At 41.2% G+C, this 18385-nt stretch overlaps 1 protein-coding gene across 5 annotated transcripts in view; it reads right to left on the minus strand.

The window, feature by feature from the left end:
- The window catches only part of nrp1a (neuropilin 1a), a 149872-nt gene extending 139563 nt beyond the window's left edge, over positions 1-10309 (minus strand). For all 5 annotated transcript variants that reach the window (XM_054622632.1, XM_054622635.1, XM_054622634.1 and 2 more), the window contains exon 1: positions 10198-10309. The gene's annotated coding sequence lies outside the window, so the exon portion shown is untranslated. The remainder of the gene's footprint in view (positions 1-10197) is intronic.
- Between the last annotated feature and the right edge of the window lie 8076 nt (positions 10310-18385).

Below are 18385 nucleotides of genomic sequence, written 5' to 3' on the forward strand. Positions count from 1 at the left end.
GTGGTAAAAGGTTTGGTCAGAACAGGTTGAGTTACTGCTACTGTTTATAGACCACATACTCTGGACACCACATTCAACCCTGGGTCTGCTGAAGACTGTTCTAATCAGAAACCAACAGCATTGGTCGCTTACTGAGACGGCATTTAAACTAAGTTCAGCTTCACATTTAGGTTAACGCTACATCGAGAAGTCTTACATAGATTGTTTGGGATACTGTCACCCGAGACTGCAGTTTGTTTCCTACCAACAGTCCACTTTGATTTATTTTTATCATGAAGGAAATCTTTAAGCAAGTCGTTTTAGTTGCCTAAACTAAATCATACCTTAACCATAGGGGCGGTAGAAGTGAAAATGCTCCTGACACAAAGACTGCCGTTACTGTCTTGAGTCCTGCTGCGTTCTTTAAACCATGACCACCATATTAACAGGTATTTTAACCCCAACCTTGAACTTTTCCTGACCAAAACCAAGCTGGTTTTCTACTTAAAGCTGGTTCTTAAAGCTGTTCTTCAAATAAATCATTTGTTATGTTGAAATTCTCATTACGTCACGACAGCAAGCTATAAATCAAAAGTATTCCACAAGCTGCTAGCTTGACAGCTGTGAGTCCTCACAAAAGCTATGTTTACGCTCATAATGATCATTTTGGGGGAGTGGCTTATGAGGGAGGCCCTGAAGGGTGTTACCAACTGGGCAGCTTTTGCTACATTCATTGGAAAAAGTTGGTAATACTGATGGCGGATCAGTTTAACAACAATCATAGGCTGGCTGTAACAGTTACGGAGGCATAAGCAAACAATGTTTCAGTGGCTGATAGGGACATGAGATCATAAACCACTTTTAGCTTTTTACATTTTCACACAACCTAGTTTGTTGTTTAGTTTTTTGTAGTTGTTGTATTTTTTGTAATACACTGTTGAAGGCAACCCTTCTGGACGTTGCTTCACGTTGCTTTCTTGTCAAAATTAAGACAAGAAAAAAGGTAAAGGAATACCCCCCGCTGGCCTACAGAAACTGGAAGCTAACTTCTTAAAATTGGAAAAAACAAAAAATGAATGCAGGTCTGCATTAGTACAGCAATACTAGATTGTTATTGAAACTAGTAATTCCCAAAACGCTGATTAAAACAGCCTGTTTTGTATTTTCAGGCACTTCAGCAAAGGAGTTACTCTTGCATGTTGTAAAAGTAGCTTCTATACTTACAATGAACTAACATAAAGATTCAAATTAGGAAAATTAACTGACATCACAGATTACTCAGCCAGTCCATTCATGCTCCCCTGATTCATTTCCAATAGATGTAATCGAGCGCACAAGCTTCTCTACAACTTAAAAAAAAAACCTTCAGTTTTTGCAGACAGGTAATAGTAGCCTAGCCGGTACAGTTGTATGACCGAGGCTTTTGGAATGGATTGGTGGAGAAAGGTTTAGGCTGTGCTGCTCATGAGAAGGTAAAGTCATCACCTGTTATGATCTCTCTTTTTCTATTGGTACTTCTTTGTGGTTTTTCTTTTTGTGTCTCACACACACACACACACACACACACACACACACACACACACACACACACACACACACACACACACACACACACACACACACACACACACACACACACACACACACACACACACACACACACACACACACACACACACACACACACACACAAATCACCACTGCTGCTGATGCAAGAGAACAGCTGCTGGAATGATGAAATATAAAAAACATTTTTTCGAAGAAAAAAATGTTTTTGGGAACAGTGTGCATCTAATCACAAACACTAGAGTTGCCTGGTTCTCTGCACTCATGCTATTTCAGACATCGAGTGTCTTTTTATCCCTCTACCTCCTAATAGCTAAGCTCTATTGATTTTCCCTTCAAACATCTGTCCTATTAGTATGTTCTCATCAAATCTCTGATGAGGCCTATTTCCAAGATGAGATGGAGCAAACCATGCAGCCATAACAACAAAGCCCCATTACTGTAACGCTGGGACGGTACCTACAAGTAGATGGAATAGGATGAAGGAAGTACAGGACCGCAGGCTAAAATTGGAAATAACCATTAAATGGAGGTTTTTAAATCATAACCCATGTTACTTCTAACTGCAATCAGTCTTAATTTGTCCAGGGCTGTACCGAAGCAGGGTAGGCCCCATATTGCCAAGGTAACTAATTTCTATTAGCTTCGAACAGCTGAGGGAGGGAACATCGAGGGGAGAGCTGGGGGGGATGAGATGGAGGGGGTAAGTAATTGTTGATCACAATGGTACAGTGGAAGCTTGGACAGATTCTGTAATTGGGCCAGGCATACATTTCTCAAAGGTAAAGACAAAGTGCCTTTTGCTCTTGTTGTCACGTCCTGCGTTTTCATTGTTAATAATGTAATCCGACAGCTGGACAGTAGGAATGGCTCTTTTTTTTTTTTTTTTAGCAACTACATAAATCCATACAGGTCATGTATGCTTTAAATCCTTTCTAAGGTCTTTAAAGCATACATGACCATGATCAACTCTGTATAGACCTCGAGTCCTCATCCAGAAGCTTACACATAAAAACTGCTTATATGCAGCAGTTGGAATGCTTGAGAGCTTTTGGCAATTTAGTTCTAATGGCTGATTTTCTAAATAGGCACATGTGGACTGGACAATAGGTTGTATAACAGAGTTGGGAAGAAATTAGAAAAGCTCTGGTACTTCAAACAATTGCTCTCTTCTCACTTTTTAAACACTTTTCTCATGTCATTGATGTTTCATCTTCGCAGTCAGAATATGCGGTTTTGTGTTGTCACCACTCTAGAAAGTCCTCTGCTTTAAGAGGGCATGAAACGTTCATGTTTTGGCATAATTTCTGAAAAATAATGTTGGTAAAACCAGAGATACGACCCATTTTTTTCCCGTAATTTCCACCCGTGTAGCTCGCGAGCTGCCATGTTGGATTGGCGTCATTGCATTAGTAACGGAGTTGGCTCACCTGCAGTGATGGACTGTCAGACCGTCAACACTTTGGTTGCGTTGAGGGTTCTATCTCTTCAGTGCTGCCAGTCAGTGATGCCGTACTGTTCTCCTTTTCAGCAGCAGCTTATGAATATGGACTGTTTTGTCCTTGGCGTTAACATTGGAAAACAAATTTTTTACATCCAGGAGCAATACTAGAGCAGCTTACACTATGTCTTTGTCTGTCCAGTGGCTCCTCAGTCTCTGTCCTTCACTGTGTCTACCGTTGTATCTGTTAAACTCAGCCAAGCCAACCAACCTTGTGACATTAACAGGCCCAAGTACTGCGACGTGGCAGGGCCTTTGTCACAAATGATATAACAGAGATCATTTTTTGCTTTTAAATGCTCACATTTGGCATGTTTGCTACATGATTATTGATTAAAGTGGAACTCAATATAGTAAATCAGCTTAACTTGGTTGACTGCCTCATTTCCAGTTTAATTGTTTTCATCATTTTTATATTTCCCCTCTCCTCCCCTGGATAAGAGTATGAAAGTGTCCATGTTGAAAAAAACAATTATATCACCATCCTGCAGAGACAGTTATTCTTAACTTTCACAGTTTCTGGGAGTCTCCTACTTTGTCGGACTACGTTATCTAAAGTTCCACCTCTCACCCTGTCTTACATGTGAACAGGCCTCTGCTCGCTCATTTACTGCAGGTTGAGAATGTCACCAAAAGCTATCAGGCAGAACAGGCAGAAAAAGAGAGCACCGAGATGGAGGTCTTTATCTGGCTTTATTGGTGAAAGAGAAGGTTAGTGTGTGTTCTATTCCATTTAAAAGGCAATAGTAGCAATGCTGGTGATGGGGAGTATAAAAAAGGAACACTGTTTAAGGGGCGGAGGGGAGGTGAGGGGGGAGAGGCATGAATCATATATAAAAAACATGTGTGTTGGAACCTCTCAAACAGCTGTGTAGCGCCTCATAAACGCAACATGGAGACAGGTGCTCCCTAACATGGAAATATAGCGGACCGAGCCAAAAGGAGGGGCCCCATTTCAAGCGTCGCGCTGTGGGACGGGGCGGAGGCGATTCACGGTTCATCTCCGCTGACCCTTCTGTCCTTCAGGAAGATTAACGCGAGCACATCCACTCTGAGCCCAAATGGAGGGCGGTCGCGGATGTCTGGGTTCATCCCTTTGCTCACGTTTTTGGGGTGGGGACATATGATCAGTGCTTAAAACGCCGCGGAGGGAAACAATACAAGAAGTACTGATGCATAAAACCGTCCCGCAACCAAGAACGCTGAAGCCTTCAGCATTCTCAACAGGTCTTCATTCAAATTGATGCAATTGCCCTTCTTTACAAACGCTCTTTGTGACAGGCCCCCTGACCCCATGTCCCCCCCCCCTCCCCCTCCCTTAAAATAAAGTCTGATTTCAATATGAAAGTGAGCTTTGCATATGATAAAGCTGAGAGGGGACTGTGAATTGGACACACACGAGTGGTTGGGATGCAGTGCTTTTTTTTTTTTTTTTTTCTTCACGCTGATGTCACAGCTCTGCACTTTTATTGTGACTTAGCTGCATGTTTTCCATATATTACACATGGGAGTTGAGATAATAAGGTTTCAAGTCAGTGTCAGCTGGGCAGATGCATGCATGCATGCTGGAACTAATGTCAATCCAGCACCCTACATAGGGACAACAGGTTCAAAAAGTCAGAGAAGATTAACACAATTTGATATGAAATGTAATAAGGGGAACACTTCTGCCCTGACTGCGCCACCTGAAGCCTACTGGGATTCGAACACATTGTAATTCTGTTTGATTTCTTTAGTCAGCCACTATCCTTATACTATACACTATCTCAACCCCATTTTGTATTGAGGGACTGCAGCAGTTCAAGTGTGCAACAAGGGAGGAAGTTGCACAAACAAATATAAAAGGTGCGACATCTGCGAAAATCAATGCACGGCCACATGATGCCTCCCTCGTTCTCTGTGAATAGACCGAAGCCTCTCAGATTGTTTGGACGGATGAGAGAAGTCGGAGGTCACGCAGAGGTGGAGTTGTTGGAGGCTTTAGAACTCCCCCTTGGCATCACCCTGCTGGGTTAGGAGGTTAGCAGGCTGTTACATGACACACATATCCTGTCAACTGATGCTATTTTTGTCGGAGCACCTGCTTGGAAGCCGGTTGCAGCGCTAACAAGTGCAGACTCTGTCCTCCTGAACACTTCAGAGCGCCTGCACTCTTCCTACAAGCGACTTTTTAGTGTTGACACGCCCTCTGCTTGTCCTGCTCAGTGTGAGTTCCTGGCTATTTCCCTCAGTTGAATAGCCAAACTACTGCTTTACAATTATGACTTATTGAGGTCAAAACCTGTATGATCATTTTTGGATTCCCACGAGGTTTTAACACTGTGCAGTAACTTAAGCGGCAATAATATGATTTTTACTGCCCACTGACAAAATTACCATAATAGAATATAATGGCAGGGTCTGATTGATCAATAGCAATGACTTAATAAAAACTGTTCCAGCTGCAGAGATTTCTGGCATTGAAAACTTTACTTCTTTTGGCCCATGCTGCCTTTGGAGCAAAAATGTCACTCCGAGGCCAAAAAAAAAACTAGCAGCATTTCGCCTGCAGCCAACACTAATCGGCTGGCGGATTCGTTCCTATAATGAAGACAGTCACTTTATTTTTATCCCATTATGCAAAGATAAAGGTTTAAAACGATCAAACTTTACTCAATACACCTTTAGTGGTGTGAAAATGATGAATAATTGATGACAAAAGCAACGTTTCAAATGAAATGAGACTCCTGTGTTTGTTAATAAGCTTGAATCACCTTCTTATTGTTGTCAGGCAATAGCCCACCGTTACACTTTGATTGGATGAATAGAGTGTAGGATGAAATATTGTCCATCTAATTTTATGGCTTTTGAGCTAATGGTTACTTTGGAAATTGGAACTGATTTTGCAGGAAATTGGTTTTGATATTTTTTATTTTTTTTAACAAAGCAGTGTGAAAATGAGAACTAATTCTGTATTAGAGGAATCTGTAGCTTGAAAGCCAGGAAAACATTTGACTGTAAGAACATAATTGTCCAATCGTCCACTAGAGCACTATGGAATGTGTGTATGATGTTTGTTCACATATATTTAAGACTTAACAGCACAGGAAGCTCTCCCCAGTTAAGTCATAGCAGTGGTGCCAAGAGGACATCCTAATGGCGTCTGACTGACGTCTTCACCATGTCACATAAACCTTCATTAGCTGGCCTTCCCTCGGCAGGTCAAAGCCATTACAACAAAGCAATGCCAAAGACAATAGCGTGTGTAGAGGTAGGTTTGGCTAAAACCACTCTCCTATTGGATTAGAAAGCCAATGAGAGGGAAAAGCGATACCCTGTAATGATGTGTCGCGGCTGCCCTGAAAAAGCATGGTCTGTGATGAATCGGAGGGTTTGGCCTCATAAATTACAATTATTTTGTGCCAGCACGGTTTGAGCGAGCCACTTAGCATCGCAGCATCTATCAGTCCGCCCATATGGCACAGAGATTAACGCTGGACATTTTTTTTTCTACCCCTCCTCAGAAAAATGTCATTACGTAGAGGGAAGAAAACATAGTAATGTGGTTAAGGGAGCAAGGAGGCTGCAGCGCTCATATAAGTCAGACAGATTTTTAAAAATTGTCTTTAAAATGCAAGCACTCCCTTCATAACAATAGTTGTGTCTCCCTGCAACTTCTTCACACTCTAACCTGAGACATCCATGATTGGGGATCCCCTTAAAATAATGCATATCCTCTTCTCAGCTAATGATGGATTTCACACATTTACATTGAGACAAGCAGGATGTGAGTGTGAAGCCCACTACAGCAAGCACAGCTAGGCTTACTGAAGCCACATGTGAGCTGCTGTAAGAGGAAACAACACTGGTTTTAATTAGAGATGCTGGCACAATAAAGTTTGTTTTCTTAGTAGCTTCTCTTCCAAAAACTGTTTCTGGGTTTTTTTTGCATTTGTGATGCTGCTTTGATGAAATAAAAGTTGTTTGTCAGGGAGTATTGAGATCCATGTCTACACAGCCCAGCTAAAGAAAAGTACAGTAGACAGGAAACAGTTTTATTCTGGAAATATCATTAGACTACAGTTCCATGTAGTCGTCATAACTTTCTGTATGTGTGGCTCGCTCTGGATTGTTTTCATATGTGGTTTGAAATTTCAATCCATTACGAAATATCCTGGCTGCTCCACTCATATAGAATGAAAAATGAAAAACCCAGATACAGTGCTCGTGATGTCCCACTTGAGCAGAGTGGGACATGCTCAGACAGGCTCCTGGAGCCAGAATTCCGCAACTTCGTAATTTCCAATTAGTGTGCCATTCCATGACCAAATTGGATCTCGGCTAAACTTGTTTGCCAATTCATGTGGCTAGTCCTGCCTCATCTGAAGATAACTATTGACATCTATGAAAAGAGCGAGTGTTGTTGTCAGCCCAGGTTGAAACGGTTATTAAGGAATACTTCCATGTCTGCAGTAATGAGACTAATCAGGTCAAAGAGACACAGAGTGAGAAGCAAACAGAGAACCTGAGAAAATGACAGGGAGATGGACATAAAGAGAAGGAAGGAAACCTCAGAGGTCGGTGGCTTATGATCTGAACCTAGGAAATTGCTGCTTCCTGTCCCAGTCTGGCGCCTGTCCAGAGGCTCATCTACAGCTTCCCTGATGTTTTTATGTGACCAGACAGCAGACCACAGGGCACAAGACGCTGTGATAGCAAGTCCCAACATCTCTTTGGTGGTTTTCCTGAGAGAGGACCTGTTGTTTGACGCACTGAAGGAGCTTTGGCCTCGGGAAAAGGTGGCTGTTGAGTTTTTCTCTGCACCCAGAGCAATTTGAAACTGAGCAATTTTGGAATCAGCTTTTATGGTGTGCAGAAGGTTTACAGTTGCAGAAAAAGAAAAACAATGAAGAAAAACTCCCAAAAAGTGCTGGCAATTGCTCATGGGCCGGCTGTGCGAATAAGAAAGTAGTTTCTATATTTTGATTAAGGCCATCCAAGTAATTTCATAGCTGTACAGTGCAGATGTCTACCAGCAGTGGACACAGTTGTTGATGAAATATTAATGACACTGAGCACTTAAAAATGCATTAAAATCAGGCATAGTAGTGAGTAGTGAGGCTATAGTAAACCTATATTGTTTCTAATACAGCAGGTGGCGACTGCTTTGATTTCATTTATTACCTCAGTAATTACAATCATGAACTAGAGGTCATCCAATAGTGGATTTTTTTTTTTTAAATCAGATAAAATAAAGATATTTTGGAGCAGGAAAAAGCCGATATACGATTAATCGGTCAATACCGCTTCCCCTCAAAAAAATTATCAAAAAATTGTTTGAACGTGATCAGACTGTACAAACCAGATAACTGTTGAACTGAACATCTAACTAATAATACCTAAATAAATAAATCAGGATCAAACTCAAAGTAATCAATAGGCTTACCTAAATAAATAGACTATTTATATTTTTGGTCACACCATCAAACTCAAAGTAATTAATAAATTAATCTGGAACTTAATCTAACCGTAAAAAATGGTGAAATAAACTTAAAATGCTGTTCAGCGGGACCGTAAAGGTTTGGCTTATATGTACTAAAAGTGTCTAATTCAGCGTTCGGTCGTACTTAGCTCCGTCCTCTCATGTCACTTCTGGTTGCTAAAAAACAAGATGGTGACGGTCAAAAAACACCAACTAAACTTTTTGAAATGGCAGTCACAAACAATTGGGTGTGTTAACTTGACTACTTGCACTTCTTATATACAGTCTATCATTTAAAAAAAACCCTGCTAGCACAGGCTAAATATTGACAATACAAGGAAGCTATTCTGGCCGAGTACTAGGAGAACCCATAGTTATACTAAGGCATGCAAGAGGACTATTCATCAATCAATCTGTCACCATCAAATATTTCTAGAAATATGTATTGCATGTACTGACTTTGAAATCACAAACTGTCATTCAAGTTGTCATTTTCTGTGCATACAACAATGTGTAAATAGGCAGCTTAAGAGTTTATAGTAGGCACGTTTTTTCACTTTGAACAGAGCTTGCCTAGCTGCTTCTCTTTGCTTCTCTTCATCAATGAATAATCAGGATGCAATAATTAAGTTATAATTTATATATATTAAGTTATGGAAATATTGAAATCCTATGAAAGGAGCCAACAACAACAGTGAGTTGGTCCATTTCTCAATACTTACGTCCTGTGTGATGTGTCTGACACTCAATTTCTATCCCACTGGCTCCAACTGAAGATGTGGCTCTTTAAAAACAGTTAAAGGGGCCCCATTATGCTTTTCCACTTTTTCCCTCTCCTTTAGTGTGTAATATATATTTGTGTACATGTAAAAGGTCCGTAGAGTGTAAAACCTGAAGTCCACGCCTAAAAGGAGTTACCCTACCCCTCAGAAGCTCCTGCGCTGCCTGAAACGGCTCGATTGAATTCTCTCCTTCACTTCTGTAACTTTATGAGGTCATAATGTTACAGAAGTGACGTGAAACTCCTTCCGTCTAGTTTGGCCCTCAAACAACAAAAGAGAGAGAGAGATGGAGCTGAAGCTCCGGAGGAAGACTTTTTTGAAATGTGAAACGTTGACCAATCACAACAGAGCGGGCTAGCTGACCAATCAGAGCAGACTTTGCTTTCTGGAGGGAGGAGCAAACGCTACAACGGAGCATTTCAGAGAGAGGGTGAGAAGAGGTGCTGCAGGACAGCCAGGATGAGAAAAACAAGGAGGATTATGAGCATTAACGCATGTAAACATGTTGTAACTGTAACTTGAGATAAAAATATGCACCCAGAAAATAGCATAATAGGGCCTATTTAAGGCCTATGTAGTTGATCTTTTTTTTTAACACTAAATCATTTCCTACAAAGGCTGCGCACTACCATTTCTTTACATTACTCACACAGAGATAAATAATTAATTTGTAGCGGACTATATTCAGCAGCAGGTTCGGTGCTCTGGCGAGATTCTCCAGCACAGTGTATGTGGAATTTACTCATAGTAAACTACCTGTTCCCATCTTTGTGAACATCTCAGTTGTGAAAAAAACACAACTAGCATATGAGCAGAATATTCCTTTAAACAACACACTTTTCATGACCTGTGACAGTAAAAAACAAAAAATAACAAAGTTTTGCAGCTCTAGTGATGGGTGGTATTACCTTGGTGTGGGGATTCTTGGCCTTTGTTTGTTTCCCCTCAGAGATCTCGGCCACACTGGGTTTTAAGAGATTGTAGCACCTTCCTTCTCTCCAGAAGACCTTTCTTTACAGCGGAACACTGAAAGGAGAGAGTTTTTTTGTTGTCAGAATTGCACTTGAATTTAAGCCACTGATTAGAAAAAGCATTAGGTTTCTTCCTTATAAAAAGGGGCTATTGTAAACAACTAGACCATTGCTATCCATGTATGATTCTGTCTTGTGAGTTTTGATGAAGGTAAACGTGTTTTGCCCTGAACATCATGCAATGTATGGTTTCTCTCCACATCAGTGCACTTGCCGCGAGTCCTTGATGTAGAGAGGAATAATCAAGCGGCTGTATGAGATTCCGCTGGGATATGAAATTAACATTACAAACAGTACATCCGCAACACCTCCTCCCTATGCGGCCTCTCTGTAGAGTTGGAAGAAAAATAAGAACAGGCAGAGAAAAGAAACAAATTTTTCACCTTTGGGCCATATGCTAATTTGAATGATCTAACTGGTATCTGATTTGGAAGTGTATGCTGAAAGCGAAGTGAATAAAGGGGAGTGCCGGATCACGGGCGATGCGAGAATGAGTTAGGGTGAGACGGAGACCTGATACGGACTGTAATTATCATAAGCCATATGCCCGCAGCCTGTGGAGTGGCTGCAAGGTAAATAAAGATGATGACAAACAGCAGTGCGCATACGACCGATACCGCCCCCTCACTCCTCTGCTTTCTCATCAGAACAACGCAGGCTGCCAACCGAATTAGCATCAGCTGGCTGATACATCTGTAATCTATTCTGAGCATGGAAAACAATACAAATTGGATTTCTAATTTATCCTGACTCATTTATGCGACGCAAAAGAGTGTTGCAGTGTCGTCATGGTAACGGCTTTGATATATTGCAACTTTCATCGCGGAGCTCAGAAATACCTTCATCTTCAGTCCTCGACAGGAATTGGTATCAAAGTGTGTGATTTTTGGGGAAAATGAGTTTTGCATATTTGAATTTCAACAAACTCGCTGCTCCTCTTATCTCAGTACGCCTGAACACACACACACACACACACACACACACACACACACACACACACACACACACACACACACACACACACACACACACACACACACACACACACACACACACACACACACACACACACACACACACACACACACACACACACACACACACACACACCTCAGGTTTTTTGTCATGTCTTCAATAAGTTCCGCCCACTCTCACAAAAACACCAAAATGACCATCTCTAGAAAGACAACAGGTTATTTTGAGACAGCTGAGTCTTTGCACGCGCCCAAGGCATCAGCCATTGATTAGCCAGATTAATTACTGGATAGCTAGCAGACGCCACCTTTCTGCAGCCAGGAAATGAAAACAAAAATCTGCTCCTGAAGTAAATTCACCACCACAACAAAAAAAAAGAGAGAAGAAAATCGATGGTGAGGCCTCATGATGCAAGCAAAGCCTGAGCCCTCGCTCTTTTGATTATCTAACTACCAAGAACAACAGACCCAATTAATGATATCAATTTTTGGCTCCGCTGAGCCATTTTCTCCAGCCGAGATAACCTAGAGACACCAAACATGCTGATAAATGGGCCGTAAACTCCCATCCGCTAAAATAACAACACTGCCTAATGTGTCCACTAGGAAGCTTATCACAATGTTATCATTATTGTGTTTGCACTGAGATTACGATGTAGGTCAATGCTGTGTAGAGAGTACTATGTTCATTATTCAGCTTTGACTTGACATTGAAAAGTATCTAATGTGTTTTCCCTATATAGCATTGCTGCAGCATGATGGGTTCAACAATGTGTGTGATGCAGGTTCGGACTCAATTAGACCAATACAATGTCATCAAGTCGAGTATGTAGTGAGTTAAACATCCTTAGTTTCAGTGTATGTGTGTTAATAAGGTATTCTAATTTATATTTTACTTCATTGCTCTATGCATTAAAAGATACGTGTTGGGCATATCTCTGATTAATAAGGCTTCAATTTGATTAAGGCAGTAGCGAGATGTGTGCTTTTCAAAAAGGTATCAAATTGGCTGTGATTGTTCATTCTTTTATCTTATTGGAGGGCTCTCTGGTGAAAAGAAATCATTTCATAATTAGCATAAATACACAGTAATAATTGCAGGAGACATTGAGGGCAAACAATAAAAGCGGGACTTTTTTTTTTACTGAAAACTTGTTACTAAAGCATGATGGGTTGGGAGGCAATTGCTAAATTCAACTACCTGGTTTAAACTCTCTAAAGTGTCTTCAAGCAAGAAACTGAATCATTATCTGACAGGTCACAATTGATCACAATCCCAATGAAACATTTTAAAACGAAAGGCTCTACAAGTGTCTTACATATGCAAATTATTTTTAAACGTATCATCTGACAGCAATGAAGTAAAATAAGTCATAATTCAAGAATATAAGTGCCGTGAGTCATAGTGTAGGACTTTTCTTTATCCAGTTTAGTTTTTAGTACACTATTAGCGAGCCTTTATTTTAATTATTAATCAAAACCAGAAATGGGTTTTGCAGTGGGATTCAGGTTTGGAACTCTACACGCTGGCAACGTTTACAAGGAGTAAACACACTGGTGAGGGTGAAAAGGAATATTAATCACCAGTTTATCCCCTGCAAAGGTTTGTACAACCTCGAATTTTCCACTTCACCAAACATCTAAAATTGTCCCAACCGTCAAACCTGTTCCAGGCAAGTCAGGCAATGTACTCAGTCCTGTCTTTCCCCTTATCTCCTTTTCTCTGTCAACAACACAAGATTAGGAAAATAAAATGTAACATGTGTTGCCTCTGACACTGTGCTGTTTTGTTAAAAGCTGTAAAGCAAAGTATATCACAGAAAAAGAACAAAAGGAGCTAGAACCCTGACTTGTTTTCCCTTTTGGATGTGCATTACTAGTTGTGGGGAAAGGGGATTATATATTTTTTCTTTTCATATTCCATTCTCAGTGGTTTTCTGTTACTGTCAGAAACACTTGTTGATATGTGTCTGTCCCTTCAGCCTCAGTGTGTTATTGGTCCCACCTGTGGGACTTACTGACATTGTGGCTCAGGGTTCAGTGGCTTTAAGTAGATTTTCAACCAGGCAGCGGTGAGCTCACTGCTTCCATTCAGGTTTAGCTCCACAGAGATTGGAACTGTATGGTACAATAAACTGCACTGCACTGGGATATCAAATACAAATCATATTCCTCTATATCACTCAAACTCTGACTACCTTTGGTCTTGATACTCATTCCACAACACTGATCCGCTGAAACCAGCATCGTAGATTCATAACTGACCACAACACAGATCCAGCAGGGGTTCTTTTTTATTCCCTATCTGACCTGATCTCGGATCTGTCCCATGTGACTGTACCAAGACAAGAGGTTTAGCAACAGAAAGCCATTGTTGGTAAAACTCAACAGCCATAAAACAGTTTTTGTGTTAATGTGAATTATCCTTGCAAACCATTTGCACAATGAAGCCAATATATAACTTCCTTAAAGCAGCTAGAAGACACAGAAAGTGTCCAAAGAAGTTCCAAAAAGAAACTGTACAAACTGTAATCCTGCATCACTGTGTCTTGGGTTCAGTCTCTCTTGGTATATCAAATATATTAGATTTTTGGGGAATTATTATTATTTTACTGGCATTTCTGTCAGATGATACATGTAACAATTTGCATATGTAAGACACTTGTAGAGCCTTTCGTTTTAAACTGTTTCAATGTGATCAATTGTGACCTGTGAGGAAGTGATTCAGATTCTTGCTTGAAGACACTTTAGAGAGTTTAAACCAGGTAGTTGAATTTAGCCATGGCCTTCCGACCCATCATGCTTCAGTTACAAGTTTTCGGTAAAAAAAAGTCCCGCTTTTATTGTTTGCCCTCAATGTCTCCTGCAATTATTACTGTGTATTTATGCTAATTATGAAATGATTTCTTTCCACCAGAGAGCCCTCCAATAAGATAAAAGAACGTGCAATCACAGCCAATTTGATACCCTTTGAAAAGCACACATCCAACCACTGCCTTAATCAAATTAAAGCTATATTAATCCAAGATATGCCCACACATTCCTGTTAATGCATATAGACATGGAGTAAAATATAAATTAGAATACCTCATATACATAGTTGAATACAGAGTTAAATCTTTTTAATTAAGCACAGGTCAGATTGACGACTGAAAAGACTGTAAGCATGTTGACAACTTGTCCAGTGAAGACACACTGCATATATCTTACCATACTACATTATCTAGGTTAGGAAGCAGACACTCCATACATAAATTTGCCCCAACAGTGATTAGCATAGCATACACATAGCCATACATATTCTCACTTGATACTCTATGAATCCATATGTAAACATCATACATAATGTAGTGGAAACTGGAAAGCTGGCTTTAATTATGAATTATGAATACCATGTTCACCATTGGAATAAACAGCATTTTTCACTATTCTAACTATATTTCCTTTTTTTTTTAAAAACTATCAATGTAATACATTACCAAAAATTTGGGATCTACGGTCAAATTTCTTCCCTTTATGATGATGACACGGAAAGACATCACCAGACTATCGTGTCATTTAAAAGACTTTCATCTCTGATAAAAAGTACAAGGTTTGTGTGTTAGATGACGGTTAGCATTTACACATGTGTATCCTGCACCTACTGCTGTGAGCTTCTGGTGGCAAAGGTCATGGCTGACGCTCAGCCGAGTGCTTATTCATGGCATTTATCCTTTTTACTGTCAGTTAGGATCACAGACACCGCACAATGCCATGATAGGTTATCCATACCATTAATGGAAGACAGGGAGACGACGGGCAACAAAGACGAGGCTGTCTGAATGGTAAGATGGTAATGTGTTTACGAGGGAAGAGGAGAAGAAAAGGAGGGAGGGGGGGATCATGAAATGACAAGAAGAATTGAAGCTCAGCACTGGGATTTGTCTTACATTTCCCTGATCTTGTCCCCGAGCGCTCCCCGAAATTATCCTCGGAGGGTAGAATTTATTTTCTATTTATTTCTTTTTTTTTTTTTTTTTCATTTTTGGGTCTCTAGATTGATATGTATGGATTCATTTGTGCCGCCGTCAGTGTGTCGGAGAGGGGAGCCGTGAAGTGCATCACATTAACTGTATTGACATAAACAGCTCGCCCGGGCGCATTGTATCTGCCTTTGATGGGGGTTTAAGTAGGAAGCCATTGAGAGACTTATGGAGAAACGTTCCCACGGGATCAATAGATTAGAGACATAACTAATCTTGGTGAGCTAGATAGCCGAGCTCGAAAGGCAAAAAACGACAGTCATATCAGTGGCACATGGTGCACCATCACTCTTCTGTGCCCCCAAACTGTAATTATTCCAATTGCTCTAATATGGGTCATGAACGAGCAAGCACAAGTAATAGAGTCTGTTGTTTTCCATGTGTTGTAGTATAAGTGCTCTATTGCTTTAAAGCCTTTATGGAGTAAATGTTTATGTACTGGGTCCTTGTTGCTTATTTCTTTCTCAGTCTTTATTTTAGGCAAAAAAAAACCCCGGGGTCCTACCCTTGATTGTCTTTTAACTGTGGTTTAAAAGCTGGAATGACATCGGCAATGTAAGGCTATGGTTATTCATTTCACACCGTGGCAATATAATAAAAAGGTTTACCTTTCAAAACATACTGGAACAAAGTTGTCAAACAGTTATGTCAGTCTTGCATCATGTTTGATTGGATAAATAAAACCAAAATGACAAGAAACAAACAGCTTGAATCCAATTTCTTGCATTTGACCAATGTTTGTTTTCAAAACTTGAGCAGAAGAAAAGTAGATGCAATACATAGAAAGCAACCCTTTAAGACGGAAAGATCAGCGAGACAGAGCATAAAGCCACCAGATCAAGTGTAATTAGGTTAATTCACAAAAAGGCAATTTTTCCAACCTTGACACCTCAAAAGAGGCAGGATTTTGAAACCAAAGTGGGGTTTTTTTTTCCAGGGAGGGTCACAAATGATTTACCTTTCATTTTTTATAAGGTCATCACAAAAGGCATTAACTTACTTTAAATTCTCAGGAAAGAATACAGATTTATTGGGCCCTCTGACGTGAGTGTTTCTTTCTCTTTTTAGCCTACTGATCATTTCTCTGTCCGTCTCTCACTCACTGATGGCCCCTTTCAGACACAACCCGACAACGTCCCCACTGCGCTCTGAAACCCATTAATTCCAATGGCTTGTGCCGCACGACAACGGCTTGTCGGTGCGTCGAAAAAAAGCCCAACCTTGGGCGCTGTGATGTGTGCTGAACCCAGCGGCGAGCTCAAACTGCGTTGTGTCACGAGCAGCTCTCTACTGCCAGAAAGCACCATTTGGTGTTGCTGTATTGTTGTCCAGTTCTAAACACTCGGGCTTATACACAACGTGCAGTGCTAGTGTTAAAATCATGAAAGGTTTAGAGTGACTCTAAACACAGGACCAATATATAACCAAACAACAAACTTTTCCTAGCTAAAATGCTTTTGTTTCCTAAAACTATACTATTAACTCAGGAAGCAAACTCCAAGCTCAGGTGTCCTATGCTAATACTTCCTAGCAAAACAAATTAGCATATTCATGTTAATTCTTGCTGACAGGGTAGAGTATGTGTCTTTCATTATGCAATATGACAATGCAAAACAATTTCTACAATGTTCAGTATGCACTCTATGTGGTTGGGCCCTAAAAGACCCTCCAACAGTCAGTCTTAAGAATAACATTTAGTCCACACATGTCCCTTGCCACGCCCAGACTACCTGTCCCACCTGTTCTCTCTGAGTGAAGTGGGCGACAGATCCAAGGTTAGGCACCCAGGACAGAGTCCCAATTAGACCTCTATGCAGGGAGCGAACCCCCTGCACCATTCATCACGGCATTTCAATTAAAGCCATCTAAGAAATGATTAAATAATCAGCTGCAGGCTAATGGAGCCATATATCCTCGTTATGGGAGGACATTGGTCATCGGCTTGGGACTGTCTGGCCAGTGCCAGATGTCAAGCAGTGATGCCAAACGAGTAAGACGGATGACAGAAAGCAGGAGGAGGAGGGGGGGGGTAATGATGAACGTAGAGAAAGCAATGCTCCTGAGACCAGGATGGAAAGTTAATGTGAAGTCATCGGAGGGGAAAATTTTTTGGTCGCACTGTGGAATGCTCCATGCTCGAACTGATGTCACTCACATGTGCAGCGGCGGCTGACCCCCAGCATGCATCAGCAGATAGAGAGGGGGGTGACGGAGAAAGATGTCACGATTGTATGTTTGTCCGCAGTAATGCAGAGTCCTGTCCCTGTCAGCCTGCTAGCTGCAGTACACAGCGACAGTGTTCAACTATTTACCTGGACGGCGGGGAGGTGTGTGGCGTTGGTGACGGACAGAACCAGACGGATAAACATGCCTTTTTTTTTTTCTCTCTGCACACACAGGCCTGTAAATATCCGTCTCAGCGTGTTTTAATATGATCCGTCACCAAGGCTTTACTCTAAACTTAACTAAAGTAATTAATACAATTTATCTTTGGAAGCACATGATGCTCATGGGGGCCCAATATTCCAGGGTTAATCTGCTCATGCAGACTTTTTTTTTTATTTCAGAAACATCACACACACACACACACACACACACACACACACACACACACACACACACACACACACACACACACACACACACACACACACACACACACACACACACACACACACACACACACACACACACACACACACACACACACACACACACACACACACACACACACACAGTAAGAACCGGTTGGGTTAAGCTGCCGACATTATCGCGCTGGGTGGCTGCAGAGTGGAGGTGACCCCGGACAGCGCTACGTCCTCCTGCTCTACGGCGGCACGTGAATGGTTAATTGATGTCACAGGGGACTGCTGATCAGGAGCTTTCTACCCAGCATGCTCCACTGCTATTCTATTAGCAAGGCAGGCATGTCAGACGGAACTGGGAGCGTAGGGGGAGGTGGGGGTTGTTCCCGTCCCTCTCTTCTCTTATTCAGACACCACCCCACCCGGCTCTCCCTCCCCCATGATAATTAGCCCCTGCCACACACAGTCCAATAACACACAACTA

The sequence above is a fragment of the Anoplopoma fimbria genome, chromosome 21, assembly GCF_027596085.1.
Source record: "Anoplopoma fimbria isolate UVic2021 breed Golden Eagle Sablefish chromosome 21, Afim_UVic_2022, whole genome shotgun sequence".
In the NCBI taxonomy this organism is placed as follows: Eukaryota; Metazoa; Chordata; class Actinopteri; order Perciformes; family Anoplopomatidae; genus Anoplopoma; species Anoplopoma fimbria.